The following is a 14,627-nucleotide window of genomic DNA, read 5'->3' on the forward strand; positions in this document are numbered from 1 at the left end:
TATATACCCTCGTTAGTTAACCATAAAAATAACTCAAAATTTGTTTATTTCTGTCCAATAAACAGACTGAATGTGTACAAGTTAAGAACATGAAGGAACTTGAGTGATCTTGGGAAGATTAGACATTTTTCGACCTTTATATAACACCTTAATCAATTCTTTATGCTCCTGAACATCAAAACATACTCTGTGTTCATGACATCAATAAAATCAAATAAAAAGCAAGAAGGCACATTCACTGGAGGTATAAAATCAAATATAGAAATAAATTTATTTGGTATAAAAATATTACTTTTATATGTTTCATACCTTTGCTTTAATTCTCAATGGAGAAACTTCTTGGTCAGGAACTATCTGTTTAACACCAACTAAGAAACCTAAAAGAGCCCCACCAAATCCAAAAATAGGTCTGTAACTACAATTAAGATAAGAACAAATCAAAGTTGTAGCTATTAGGATTTCATTACGAGCTCATGTTAAAGTAGAATCTAGAAGATCTTGAAAACTATGTGCCTTCACATTTGAATAATCACTGAAGCATGTAAATAAGTTTAGCGATATAATTGTTTTCATTTATACATGCAATGTCGGTGAATGAAATTAAAATATGTAGTGATTGTCATTGAAATCGACAGTAATTATGATCAATCATCAACATGATCGACTGTGTGTGAGCAATGGATTATGGCAAATTACGGGACTAAGATCGAGAGATAGAGAGATTCAAATCGAGAGATCCGTAGATAAATCTGGATGCGAATCGATAGTCCGAAATATAGTGGAGATGCGAATTGCGACTGATTGTTTAAATCGGAGTACCCGATTCTTCACATCAATGACTGCGTCATGGTCTCTCGAATCAAAATCATCCGGGAGATCGTTCGTTGGAAGGATCAAAGCCTCACTAGTGTCGATAGGAATTGAGATGAGATTGATATCTTTGGAGGCGATACGAAGATCGTAGGTGGGAGAGAGAGAGAGAGAGAGAGAGAGAGAGAGACGTACACATAGAGGGGTTGGAGCTAACGTGATTTCATCGATGATCAGACGAGTGAATTTTGTTATCACCAAAATGCCCCTGATTCATTTAATTATGATGCCTCCTTATCTTTTTTTCCTAAGTATTTACAAAAGTGCCACAAAGCATCATAACCTTTTATTATTTTGATCTAACTGCCCTTGTTTGGTTCTCAGGAAATTTTGAGTTCTCAAATGATCCTCCCCCCCTTCTCTCTCTCTCTCTCTCTCTATATATATATATATATATATATATATATATATATATATATATATATATATATATATATATATATATATATATATAGGCTCATTATAAACTCTAACATAACAAATTTTGTGGTACTGTAAATAAGAGCACATCAATGTACAGTGTTTTTATATTGTGCTTGAAATCCCGTTTCTTTCTCTACATGCTATCTCTGCACTTCTAAAGAAATTTATCTTACCTAATCTCTAGTGGTATGGGATTGATGAAAAAGAAAAGTAAGCACAAACCTTAACCCATTATCTTCTTCCTTCTTTTATCTAACCATAGACGCAACCATCACAACCAGAAACGCTTTTCTCTAACACCATAATGGTAAAAAAAAACTCTAATTGGAGTGTTTGTTGGTATGATCACCATTCTGGATCTTTTAGCTGTCATGGAAAGACAGATGCGAGTGGAGAAAGTAGAGGAATTAATAAATGGTGAAGCAAAATCGCACATCAGCACTACTGGTTGTGGTGGTTTCAGGAGCGGTGGCGTTGCCGCTACCGAAAACTATGGTGGCCGGAAATGGTCAAGGTGGTTGGATGTTGTAATTTATAGCTTCAATCTTCCTCATTCTTCAGTCACATTAGATTTTAAAGGTAATTTTTTAGCCCTTAGTTAAATCAATGAATGCAATTAAGAGAGTTGGTGGTATATGGTTGATAAGAGTTATTATGGTAACGGGTTGAAACATCATGTCTCCTCCTATTTCCACCCATTACCTTCTCGCCTTCTCTTTAACCCTAACATTGTCATCCACACAACACCTACCCAAAAAGTTGCACCAACATCTCAGAGTAACCCCTTCCTAACTCTGGCGACACAAGGTTGAGGGAGAAGAAAATAGGACACTGTCATCAACGTTAGCACCATTTACCATCAGCACATGGGTCTTTTTTTTTTGTCAAATTGTTACTAATTAGAGTATCTTTGTAGAGTGATGATGTTGATATGGCCGATGCTCTATCAACAAAGGAAGCATTAAGTTCTCTTTTTATTATTATATCTTATTTGTTTTTAACCTATTTAATTGCCTTATCCTCAACCTCAAGCATCCCAACAATCTATTGGTTCCAACAACAACAATGGGTATTGGTTATAAGTGATAATCTCGGTTCTCTTAGATAAATTATTGGACCAATTTAATTGGTTTTCTTGGCTGTTGTTGAAAATGTGCAATGGGATCTCATGCCTGCTCTTGATTATACTCCAGAACCACCAGGTAAGCTTATAAATCACCAACTGTTTGTTAAAATGCCTAAGTGAACACTATTTATATAGATGTTGGTTTATTTAATGGAAAAGTTATGTTTTTTTTTTATTTCTTAAATCTCAACATGATCATCACTACATTGACAACATTCTTTTGAGATAGTTTCTTATTATATTTCAAGTTTTCAACATGTAACACCCGATTCCTAGTATGTCTTTAATTCAAGTATTTATTATGTTTCTCTGGGATTCGACGAGTTGGAGGCCCAACTCGTCGAGTAGAGTCGTGATCTACGGGAAGTTTAATTAGTCTACTCGACGAGTCGGGGGACTGACTCGGCGAGTAGACGATGTTTGAGTGAAACCATAAATTGAGGGTTTGCACCATATTTAAACACATTATAACCCCTCAACTCAGCCCCCATCGTCCAAAGAAAACCCTAACTCAAAACCCTAGCCTTGTTTGAGTGTACTAAGGTAATTTTGTGCATTTTGGTGGTTTGTGAAGCTTGAGAAGAGGAAAGGAGGTTGGGAGTTCAAGTGGGAGCTTGGAGATCCAGAGATTGTGTTCCATTTCCAGCTCATTTAAGGTAAAAAGCTCCTATCTTGATCTTCCATGTAAATAATCATCATTAGGGCTTGGATCTTGGTATATTTATGGCTTTCTAAGCCATTTTCGAGTTGTGAAGTGTAATACGAAGTTATGACTTCAGATATAGGTCCATTGGGGGTCTTTATGGCATAAATATGCCAACTTTGTTGCCATGAACACCCCATGCATCTTGTAGACCATCTTTTATAGATTTTTGAGCCAAAGATCCCATGCATGTGCACCAAGATTGAGACTTTACGTAAAAAAGGGACCCTAGGAGGTCAGATCTATGATTTGGATGCATTAAGTCCCACTGAAATCGACTGTATAGTATTGGACAAGTAGGGACTCGACGAGTCACTTGGGTGACTCGGCGAGTCGGGACGCTTTCTCCCCAAAAACATCTTCTGGAAATGGTTTTGGTAGAGTGGAAGGGAAGCTCAGCCTGCTAGGGGTTTGCGTTGGACCTGGAAGTCATGGGACTCGACGAGTGCTAGAACACACTCGGCAATTCCAAGGCAATCTACCAGTCGTTAAAGATGGACTCGACGAGTTGTTCTTACAACTCGGCGAGTCATAGACTGGCTGCATTCATATGCTGAAGATGAACTCGACGAGTTCAAGGAAGAACTCACCAAGTTGGTTGAAGATTGAGTGAAGTGTTGTTGAAGGTGAACTCGTCCAACTCTTTCTAGATTCGATGGGTGGGGATGGGTGTGTAGTATTATGTGGACGAGGGGACTCGGTGAGTTGGCGGACCAACTCGGCGAGTCTGGTCAACCAAAGAGTTGACTTGACCAGGGTTTGTGAAGAGAATTGTTATCGAGTATTAAGATGTAAAACAATAGATTTGAATGAAGAAAGATAAAGAACACACGAAGTAAATATTAATTAGATCTCATTTCATTAAGACTGATTACAGAATAGGCTAAAGAGAGTTTTTGTGTTTCGATCATTACATCTACTTTCAGCCTACGTCCCTATTTATAGGGAACTTACAAAAAGTATACTAAGTCTAATACATTGAAACTTCGCATGCAGTACTTCGCATTTAACATTGACTTAGTAAAATACATATAAAATGCGAATCATTACAAGACACTATTCGACTTTTACAACTTAACATCTACATTCTCCCCCTTTGTAAACAGTCGATACAATTCAACCTAAAAGCATTTGAATTGCAGAGTGAATCGTTCTTCGCACTTCTCCATACCAGGAGATCACCTTCTTCAAGTCCTTCTTGTCACCTTCTGTGTTTTTCTTGCAATTATTCATACGTACAATGAAGTGCGTATATTGCGAAGAATTATATCTTTCGATTTCTGAAGCTTTGAACAAGAACTTCTTTGGTTTGCCCTTAGTGTCTCTTCCCGAAAACACCATGCCAAAAGGTTTAAGGCAAATCTCACCCACTACATACTTCGACAATGCTGATTGTGTCAAAGTGTCTTCCCATGGAACCTTCACTTCTCTTCCAAGCACATTCGCCAACTCCTCATCAGTCAGTGCTAGACAATCGAAGTATTTGTCGATGAAAGTCTTTACATGTGCAAACCCGAATTTGAAAACATCAGTCTCTGAGCCTTTAAGCTTGTTCTCTTCCATGTGCTTCAGAATCAAAGCTACTTGAATAAGATCATTGCAGTTCATCAGTGGGAAGTCAGCAACAGTGAAGTCATATTGTTTGTTGTCTGCCCTGAGGACAAAATATCGAAAGTTCTGAAGCATGTCTTCGAACAGAACATCTTTCTTTATCGTAAGCACCTTCTTGATCTTCATCAGGGACCAGACTTCATCAGGATTCTTCGCAAGAGCAGCATGAAATCTGATTTTTATATGAGTGTAGTCATCTGGATTATCAAATTTCTCACTGATCTTGTATTGTGCAGTGATGAACAACATTTCATTTATAGGGAAGTCCAGCTGACAGTGATCTGAGTTCGCAATGTCATAACTTCGTTTTGGCTTTTTCTCGAACTCGTACATCTCCCTTCCTATTACTTTAGACTCTATCGTTTCGTAAGAGTAAAGTTTCGCAGGATCTCCTTTGTTCATTGAGGGAGGATCACTTGCACGTTGTCGCATTATGCTTTGGACCTGTCTCATCCTTTCTAGTTCAGCTTCGGCATCAGCTTTTAACTCCTCTTTCGATTTTTCATAAAGGATGCCCTTTCCCTTCCCTGATACATCCTTCTGAGGTTGAGAACTCGAACCTCCTTCGTTTCCTCCAATAACAATTCCTTTAGAAATTGTTTTTGTAGTAATTGTTGTTGAAGAAATCGGTTTGGTAGGAATTGGAATAGTTGCAACCAGTTGAGTTGAAATGACCTTCCCCACTGTTTTCGCATTGACTTCTTTACTTCGACTCTTCTCTCCCCCTTGCACCCCTGTGAAAACAGGTGGAGCACCCTTCGGAAGTAAAGAATTAAAGTTCGATATCGGAGCTAGAGCCTTCTGAATAGCTTGTTCTAAAGTGTTAATCTTTAGAGACAAAAATTCTGGAGTAATGATTTGCGAAGTAGAAGACTGTGAAACTGCGGATTTGAGCTCCGTGACCAATTTGATTAGGATATCAAACTTCTCCATGGTAGCAGCGTTTTGATCAGCATCAACAGGAGTGTTGTTTAGTTTGTGGATTTGCGACAAAATTTCCACAACCTGCTTATGAAGATCTTCCTGTCGAGTGTTTACTGCTTGCAGTTCCTTCTCAATGTCAGACTTCAACTCTTGAATTTTGAAATTGACGTCTTCACGAACTTTCTTTACATCTTGAATAAAAAGAAGATGTCTTTCTTTATTTGCAGCTTTAAGATCTTTAAGGGTCGTCGTGAAATTATTCTCTTGAGCGTGTACTCGGAGTTCGTTATTCTTGTCAGACTGATCAACTTTCTCCAAAATGCGTTTCTCGGCCCCTTTAATCATTATATCCACCTCCATTGCTGAAATCGAAGACATTCTCCCTGAATCAGCTTGTGATTGAATAATGGTCTTCAATTTTTGATTAAGGATTTTGAACTGTTTTCCTATCATCAGCATATGATCAGGAATTTCTTCTTCATCAGAATCAAAGGAAATGTCATCAAGGACACCACCAAAAGCACCTCCTTTGACTTCTGGATCTGACATTTGTTGCGAAGGTATAGGAGTTTCAGGTGAATGGGATGGGAAAAGTGTGGTGAATGGGTTCTGAAGGGCATGGTCAAATATGGATGAAGTGGTGGTGATGGGTAGTGTGGATGCAACACTCGGGATAGGTGCCCCCGTATCAGATACGTTGACAACCGTATCCGAAATAGGTACCTCCTCAGTAATTGATTTGGTATGATCTATTTCGAGTAGTTGAGTTTGAGAAATAATTGGTGAACTTTGCGAAGGTTGAGAAATAGGTGGTGAAATTTGTGAAGGTTGAGAAATAGGTGGAGGAACAGTTACCATAGTTGTGATAGGTAGAGAAATAGGTGGAGTTTCAGGGACAACTTCATCATCTGATGATTCATTGTGAATCACCATCTTCCTCTTCTTTCCTAGTGTGCGTTTCATATTCTTCGCAACATCTTCCGCCCTTTGTCTTTTCTGCCCAGGAGAAACTGGTGCAGGAATGCTGCGAATAGTAACTCCCTTACTACTTACTTCCGCCTTGCGAATTTGTTTTAACACTCCAGATTTGGAGGGTAAAACATCTTTCTGCACATCTTCTTTTTGAACAGTTTGTGAAGGTGAGCCCTTCGCAGATTTCTTACTCCCCTTCTTCTTCTTGGATGGAGAAGCAACATCCGGTAAGACACCCGACTGATCAGTCGTGTCAATGGTTCGCAAATACCTCACCAACACTTTGTGAGTAGGAGACACTTTGCGAAGCATCGCATCCGGAATGCGAGCTACCCTGGTGAATATGGCCTCATCATCTTCTACCACTTTTGGAAATTGGTAAAGTGAAAACTCAGCCACTGCAACATCTGCTTCAGCCGTAATTCCTTCTTTTTCGTACACTTTCTCCAAGATCAAACTCCAGTACCTAGCACATGATATCCCCTTCTCCGAATTCGTGTTTTCAAGACTTTTGACGAATTCCTTCCACAATTGAGTTGCGTAATCTACATTGATGTCATAGTATATACCCATTACCATGGCATACACTTCGACTCTTCCTCTGTCTAGACCAACAGATCTTCCTGTAAGACATCTGAGGAAAATTCCAAATACATGGTAATCCCGACTTCCGGAAATCACTGATCTTCTCCAACTCCGGTTGATGACCCATCTCGTTAAACATGTGGATAATCTGAGAGTTGTCCGGTTTCACAAAAGGTGGGTTGTTGGGAATCTCCAAGAACTCCACGAACAAGTTCTTGGACAGTTTCACCCTCTTGTTATTGACTAGGTTGAATGTAATCACATCCGCCGTGTGATTGTAGGAAGCCGTGGATGCAGCATGAGATAACCAGATCATTGGAACTGGGAAGGATCGGAACATGGCAGTTGACAACGGTGATCGTTTCAAAGCCACAATGAGCATCTTCAATTCTTCTGGGTAAGCGGATACCTTGGGATCAACCTGATAGTTTGTGCTTTGAATCTTCATGAGGGATTGAGAAAGGACCTCATCAGTGTTTGAGTTTGTGACGGCCATTGTAGGGTTTGAAAGAGATTTGAAGTCAAGAATCAAGATGAATGCTTTGAGGGTTTGTGAGTATTCTTGTTTGCGTAACCGTATACAGTGTTCTTCATGCCCCTTTTATAGGTTACTCAAACTTTGATTTTAAATTAAAGCGGGATGCATTTAATGTAATCCGATGTGGCACCTTGAATCTCGGATCATTGCTGTAAAAGATCATGATGCAGTAAAAAGTAACTGTCACATCGCCTTGAAAAGCGGATAGAATACCAACCAGTTTTAGTAGACAGCCTGTCAAGTAACCGTTATAGAATACGAACCGATAAAACCCTTCGCATGGAAGCAAGGCTCTTTCACTTTTGGGATTTAAAGCGAAGTCATATGCCAGTCTTGCGAAATCATCAGTCTGAGTTGGTGTTACTCAGAACCTCAAGGATTTCGTGTGTGCATTGTGCCAATGAAATAAGATAAGAAACAAGAAATATCTGAAATGTAGTGATGTCAAAAATTTAATTTGACATGAATGCAGTTGAAACCCCAGGCAAAGGTTGCTTCGTTAATTATCAAGAGAGATAATCAACAGCTTGTGTATTTTCCCGTGAATTACAATCGAATACTTGTAAAGAAGTTTCGAAGGGCTTCTTTTAAAGGTTATTTTGGGTTGGTTTGAAATTTCATTACATATCAGCCTTAACATAAGGTGAGAAATTGTAAATGAAATGACTTGTTTGACCAGTGTAGTCAGTGACAAGTTGGCTTGTGAAAATATTTATCATGACAAGAATTTGCGAAGGAAACTTACACTGAAATCATATTCAAGGAAAATTTGATTTGGATCTTGTTGGGTAACAAATATTCTTGGTTGTAAATATTTGATCAAAACCACGCATGCGAATTGAATATGATTTGAAGTTTCGAAATTGTTGATACTGAAACAAAGGTTTCATAAAAATCTGGAACAAAGTTCCCCGTCAATTCCTTAAAGATTTATGATTTTTGTGTTTCACTTCCATCACGGTCTCATGATGTTAGATCTTAAACACAGAGTTTTGATTTGTCTAGGTTTTGATTGGTTTTATCAAAGACCTCAAGGACAAATCTTTTTCAAAAAATTTTTGGATTTGAAGAACATTTTGGTTTAAAAAGATTGGTTAAGAATCAAATTGTACCTTTGTTATGATATGGACAAAACAAAAAACTCTTAACTCATATGAGAAGAGTAAGGTAGCTCTTGTTGATTTATGCGAATACAAGCCTTGCTGGGTAGAAATGTTCATGAGAAAATTTCACCAAGGCTTTCGTTTTTCACACATAGAATCATTTGAGGCTTGAGGTCTACATACAGCAGCATGCTTCTAGGGACAGCCTAACTAGTTCCATGTATCAAATTAATACCTTCCCATAGAAACATAAATGTATGACCTCTTCGCATTGTATTCCTGTATCAAATTCTCAACACCCAGTTTAAAGAACAAAAAAATATTTTTGTGATTTTGAAATTTTTCAAGAAACGTAAAAACAAAACTAATAAACTCTTTTTGTATTTTTAATTTTTTAAATTTAAAGAACAAAAAAAATCTTTTTGAATTTTTAAATTTTCAAAAAAATATAAAATCTTTTTGGATTTTCAATTTTTTTTTAAAAAAAATAAAATCTTTTTGGATTTTCAATTTTTCATAACGAAAACATTAAGCGTAAACTTTACCATAGTATTTTGGAACCAGATGCGAAAAAATTGTGGTTGCGAAGTCATGCGAAGCGTTCTGAATGAACAGTAACCTCTGAATGATTTCGACTCTTGACAGCTGAACAAAGCTTTTACTCTTGTGTTGACAAAATTGAATTCGCATTAATCATCCCCAAACCTGCTAAAATTCGAACAAAGGATTTTTCATCAAGAGGTTTTGTAAAAATATCAGCAAGTTGTTCAGTTGTTTTGACAAAATGAATTTCAATATTTCCATCTTCCACATGATCTTTAATAAAATGATATCGAAGAGCAATGTGTTTTGTCTTTGAGTGTTGTACTGGATTGTGACAGATGCGAATTGCACTTTGCGAATCACAATACAAAGGAATCTTTTTCATGTTGATTGCATAATCACGAAGTTGACTTTGAATCCAGATAATTTGCGAAGTACAAGCAGGTGCAGATATGTATTCAGCCTCAGCGGTTGATATAGCCACACAAGTTTGTTTCTTTGATTGCCAACTCACTAACTTTCCATCCAAAAGTTGACATCCACCAGTTGTACTTTTTCTGTCCAAAGTACATCCTCCTAGATCTGATTCTGAAAAAGCTTGAATGAAGAATCCTGTTTTCACAGGATACCATAGTCCTAAAGAAACAGTACCCTTGAGATATCGAAAAATATTTTTCACTGCAGTCAAATGAGGCTCTCTTGGATTGGCTTGAAATCTAGCACAACAACAAACCGAAAACATAATATCAGGTCTACTTGCAGTTAAGTACAATAAAGACCCTATCATGCTACGATACAGTATCAGATCAACAGCAGGAGCATCTAACGAAGGAGTTAGTCTTGTTCCTACTGCCATAGGTACTCTGAGCTTTATGCTATTAAGCATTCCAAACTTTTCAAGCAAGTTCTTCGTATATTTTTCTTGATTGATTAAGATTCCTTCTCTGTTCTGCCTTATATTTAAACCAAGAAAATTATTAATTTTTCCCATCATGCTCATTTCAAACTGACTTTTCATTAAATTTTCAAATTCAATTGACAATGCTGGATCAGTTGAACCAAAGATAATATCATCAACATAAATTTGAACAAGCATTAGATGACACCCAACTTTCTTGCGAAATAATGTGGGGTCAACTGATCCTTGTTTAAATTTAGATTGTTTCAAGAAATTTGTAAGTGTTGCGTACCAGGCCCTTGGTGCTTGTTTTAACCCATATACAACTTTGTCAAGGATATAAACATGATCAGAAAACTCACTGTTTACAAACCCCGGTGGTTGTTCAACATACACTGTTTCTTCGAGTTTTCCATTTAAGAATGCACATTTAACATCCATTTGATAAACATCAAAATCTTTGTCAGCTGCATAGGCTAAAAATATGCGAACTGCTTCAAGTCTTGCAACCGGTGCAAATGTTTCTTCATAGTCAATACCTTCTTGTTGCGAATAACCTTTTACCACTAATCTTGCTTTATTTCGAATAATATTGCCATCTTTGTCGGTTTTATTTTTAAAAATCCATTTTAAACCAACAATTGAAACATCAGAGGGTTTTGAAACTAATCTCCAAACTTTGTTTCGTTCAAATTCTGCCAATTCAGATTGCATAGCAACAACCCAATCTGAGTGTTCCATAGCATTCTTGACAGTTTTTGGTTCTATTTTCGAAATAAAAACATTAAACATGCAAAGTTCTTGGTTCGCATTCAGTACCTCATTGTTCGCACGAAGTTGAGCTCTAGTCAACACACCTTCTTGTAGATTTCCAATTACCTGTTCTTTTGGATGATTTCTTGTCCATTTCTCAAGTGGTGGATAATTAGGATCAAATTCTAATGGTGCATCTTCAAACATATCTTCATTTTCAGATCCTGCAACAGAAAAATTATCATTAACTTCATGAAATTCGTCATTATTATCAAGATTAATTGTCTCTGTTTCATCATGCTCCCCCTCAACATGATCTATATCTTGATATTCTTGTTGATTTTGTAAATGCTCCCCCTCAACTTGATGTTCTTGTTGAGTTTGTGAAGGCTCCCCCTCAACTGGATATTCTTGTTGATTTTGTGAAGGCTCCCCCTCAACTGGATGTTCTTGTTCCTTGTGAATATTTGATATGCTTTCACAAGTTATTGTTGATTCATCAGTATGTTTTGAAGATTCTGATGTTTGATTATCAGGAGCATTACGTTCTGCATTAATGGCCCTGTCAGGAATCCCAAAAATCAAGTCATAATCAAAATCATTGATTTCAGAATTATCAATTGGATTATGAGAATCTACAAGTATTGATTTATTCTCAAATTTACTATCAATTTGTTTAAGATAGTAATCATCAAATGTTAAATTGAACGTTTCTTCAATTTTTCTTGTTCGTTTGTTGAGCACTCTGTATGCAACTGAATTTTGTGAATATCCTAAAAAGATGCCTTCATCAGCTTTAGCTTGAAACTTGGACAAATTATCTTTTAGATTCATGATAAAGCACCTGCAACCAAAAACATGGAAAAATTTTACATTAGGTTTCCGATTATTGATTATTTCATATGGAGTAACATTAAATCTTCGATGAATGAATGATCGATTTTGAGTAAAACATGTTGTGGACACAGCTTCTGCCCAAAGATATTGAGGTAGATTTGCATATGTCAACATTGTTCTGCCAACTTCGCATAGAGATCGATTTCTTCTTTCAACTACACCATTTTGTTGTGGTGTATATGGTGATGAGAAATTATGCGAAATGCCTTTGCTTGTGAGAAAATTGTCAAGAGTTTGATTTTTAAACTCAGAACCATTATCACTTTTAATTTTTTGCACTTTCTTCTTCAGACTAACTTCAATCTTTTTGATAAAATCAATCATCGTCTGAGCAACTTCAGATTTCAACCTGAGAAAAAACACCCACGTGAATCTAGAGAAATCATATACAATAACTAAAATATACCGCTTTTTGTTTATTGTTGCAACAGTTGATGGTCCACATAGATCAATGTGAAGAAGTTCTAATGGCTCTACGATTTTTGAATCTATCACAATCGGATGACCCTTTCGATGTCGTTTTCCTTGTTCGCAAGCTGCACACAAAGTATCATTATCAAATTTTAGTACTGGCAATCCTCGAACTAAATCTTCAGTTACTAGTTTATTTATATTTCGAAAGTTCAAGTGTGACAATCTTCTATGCCAAAGCCAATTAAGATCGTTTGATGCTTTTGATAGTAAACACACAGCTGGTTTTCCCACAATCGGTTTGATGTCCAGTGTAAACATATCACCATATCTTTTGGATTTGAGGAGTATTTCATTCGTCTTGACATTTGAAATGACACTACCTTCTTCATTGAATATAACTTGATTTCCAGTACCCACAACAAGTTGGGATATACTTATCAAATTATGTTGAAGTCCTTCAACATATGCCACTCTGTTGATTGTGAAGTTTCCATTTGTGACTTTCCCATATCCTTTCACTTGACACTTGTGATTATTTCCAAACTTGACAACTCCAGCATTTTCCAAGCTTCTGTAATCTCGCAAATTTTCTTTCCTTCCATTCATGTGACGAGAGCAACCACTATCAATGTACCATTTCATGTCATATTGCTCGTCACATATCACCTGCATTTATTGAAAAAATTTAGGAACCCAAGACTTTTTAGGTCCATCATTAGTAGAATGAAACAAATTTTTGGAATTTAAGAACCATGTTTTCACTTTGTTTGTAACTGAATCAATAATATCAACATCATCAGTTCTAGATTTTGAAATATAATCATTCAATAACTTTGGATTTCCATTAATTGTAATCTTATCCTTCACAACATTCGCATTTTTGATAATTGGTTTCCATTTTTGAACTGGAATTTGCGAATTATTAGATGATGTAGTCTCAGTTGAAGAATTATTTGTATACTTCTCAAATGCACTTTTGATTTGTTCTTCTGAAAATTTTCCATTTTGATATTTCTTTGCTTTTCCTTCAAACCAATGATTGAACGTTCTTACATCAGATTTTCCTTTTGTATATGAAACTTTGTTTGGTTTTGATATTGAAGGATTTGGAAAATTTGGTTGTTTTGGTGAAAATTTCTTTTTGATTTGAGTTGAGTTCTTCAAAGTTGATGAAGTATTCGTAAATTTGCCAACATTGTGAAACTTTTGATTATTTGCAAATTTTTGCGAATTCTCAAATTTTCGTTTGTTGTCATATTTTCGAACATATGGAATCTTATCAACAGAGTTGATTGGTTTATGAAAACTTGTTGATGTTTTTGTATTTTTCTCTTTTTCATCTTTTGATTTTTCATTTGACACAACTTGCCAGAATATTGCTTTTCTTGCTTTTCTTTTTGAAACATTATTTTCTGTTGAAAAATTTCCAACCATCAATTTGAATTCATGAGAATTTAATTTTACTTCAACCTTTGATTTTTCATCTTTTCCAAAAACTTTGTTTGAGTTTTCACCTTTAACCACCCATTTTTGTGTTGATTTTTGTTTTTGAAACACATAAGGATTTTTGGTTAAATTGTTTTCTTCTGTGCTTTGATTTGCGAAAAAACCTTCAGGTGTGGACTTTTGATTATCTTTTTCAATCATTTTATTAAAATCAGGATGAACTTTTTCAGCATTTCCAGTAGTGACAAAAATTTGATTTGGGAAAATTTTGTTATCAGTACATACAAAATTTGGATATACCACAGTGTTGGTTTCCAAATAATGTGCGCCTTTATCATTTAAAATTTTATCAAATTCTTTTGTATCTTCAAACACTTGATCAACAACAATCCTTTGAGGTGTTTCAGTTGAAGCTTTCTTTTCTTGTTTGTTTACATCCGTGTCATCAGATTTCCAGCTTTCAACTTCCACATTATCAAACATACAATGTTGTGAAGTTGAAGGTTTATCAATTTCATCCTCTACTATTGAATCAACTATTATTTCTTTACCTTTGATCTTAGATGTGATATTAATGAATGACAATTGAGAACAATCAATCTCTTCTTCCTCTTCTATCTCACTGATTTCACTTACATTATCAAGATTTTCATCAATATCAGCATAATTCAATTGAGAAACAAGCTTTGAATTTTCAGTTTTCTTTATGATTTTCACTTGTTCACTCTTTGTCAAACTTTCATTGACAATGTTAACCAATTCATCAGCATTCAGAAATTCATCAATTTTGACAATACCATATGCATATCTATCATCAGGTA

This window comes from Lactuca sativa, chromosome 4 (genome assembly GCF_002870075.4).
Source record: "Lactuca sativa cultivar Salinas chromosome 4, Lsat_Salinas_v11, whole genome shotgun sequence".
Taxonomy (NCBI): domain Eukaryota; kingdom Viridiplantae; phylum Streptophyta; class Magnoliopsida; order Asterales; family Asteraceae; genus Lactuca; species Lactuca sativa.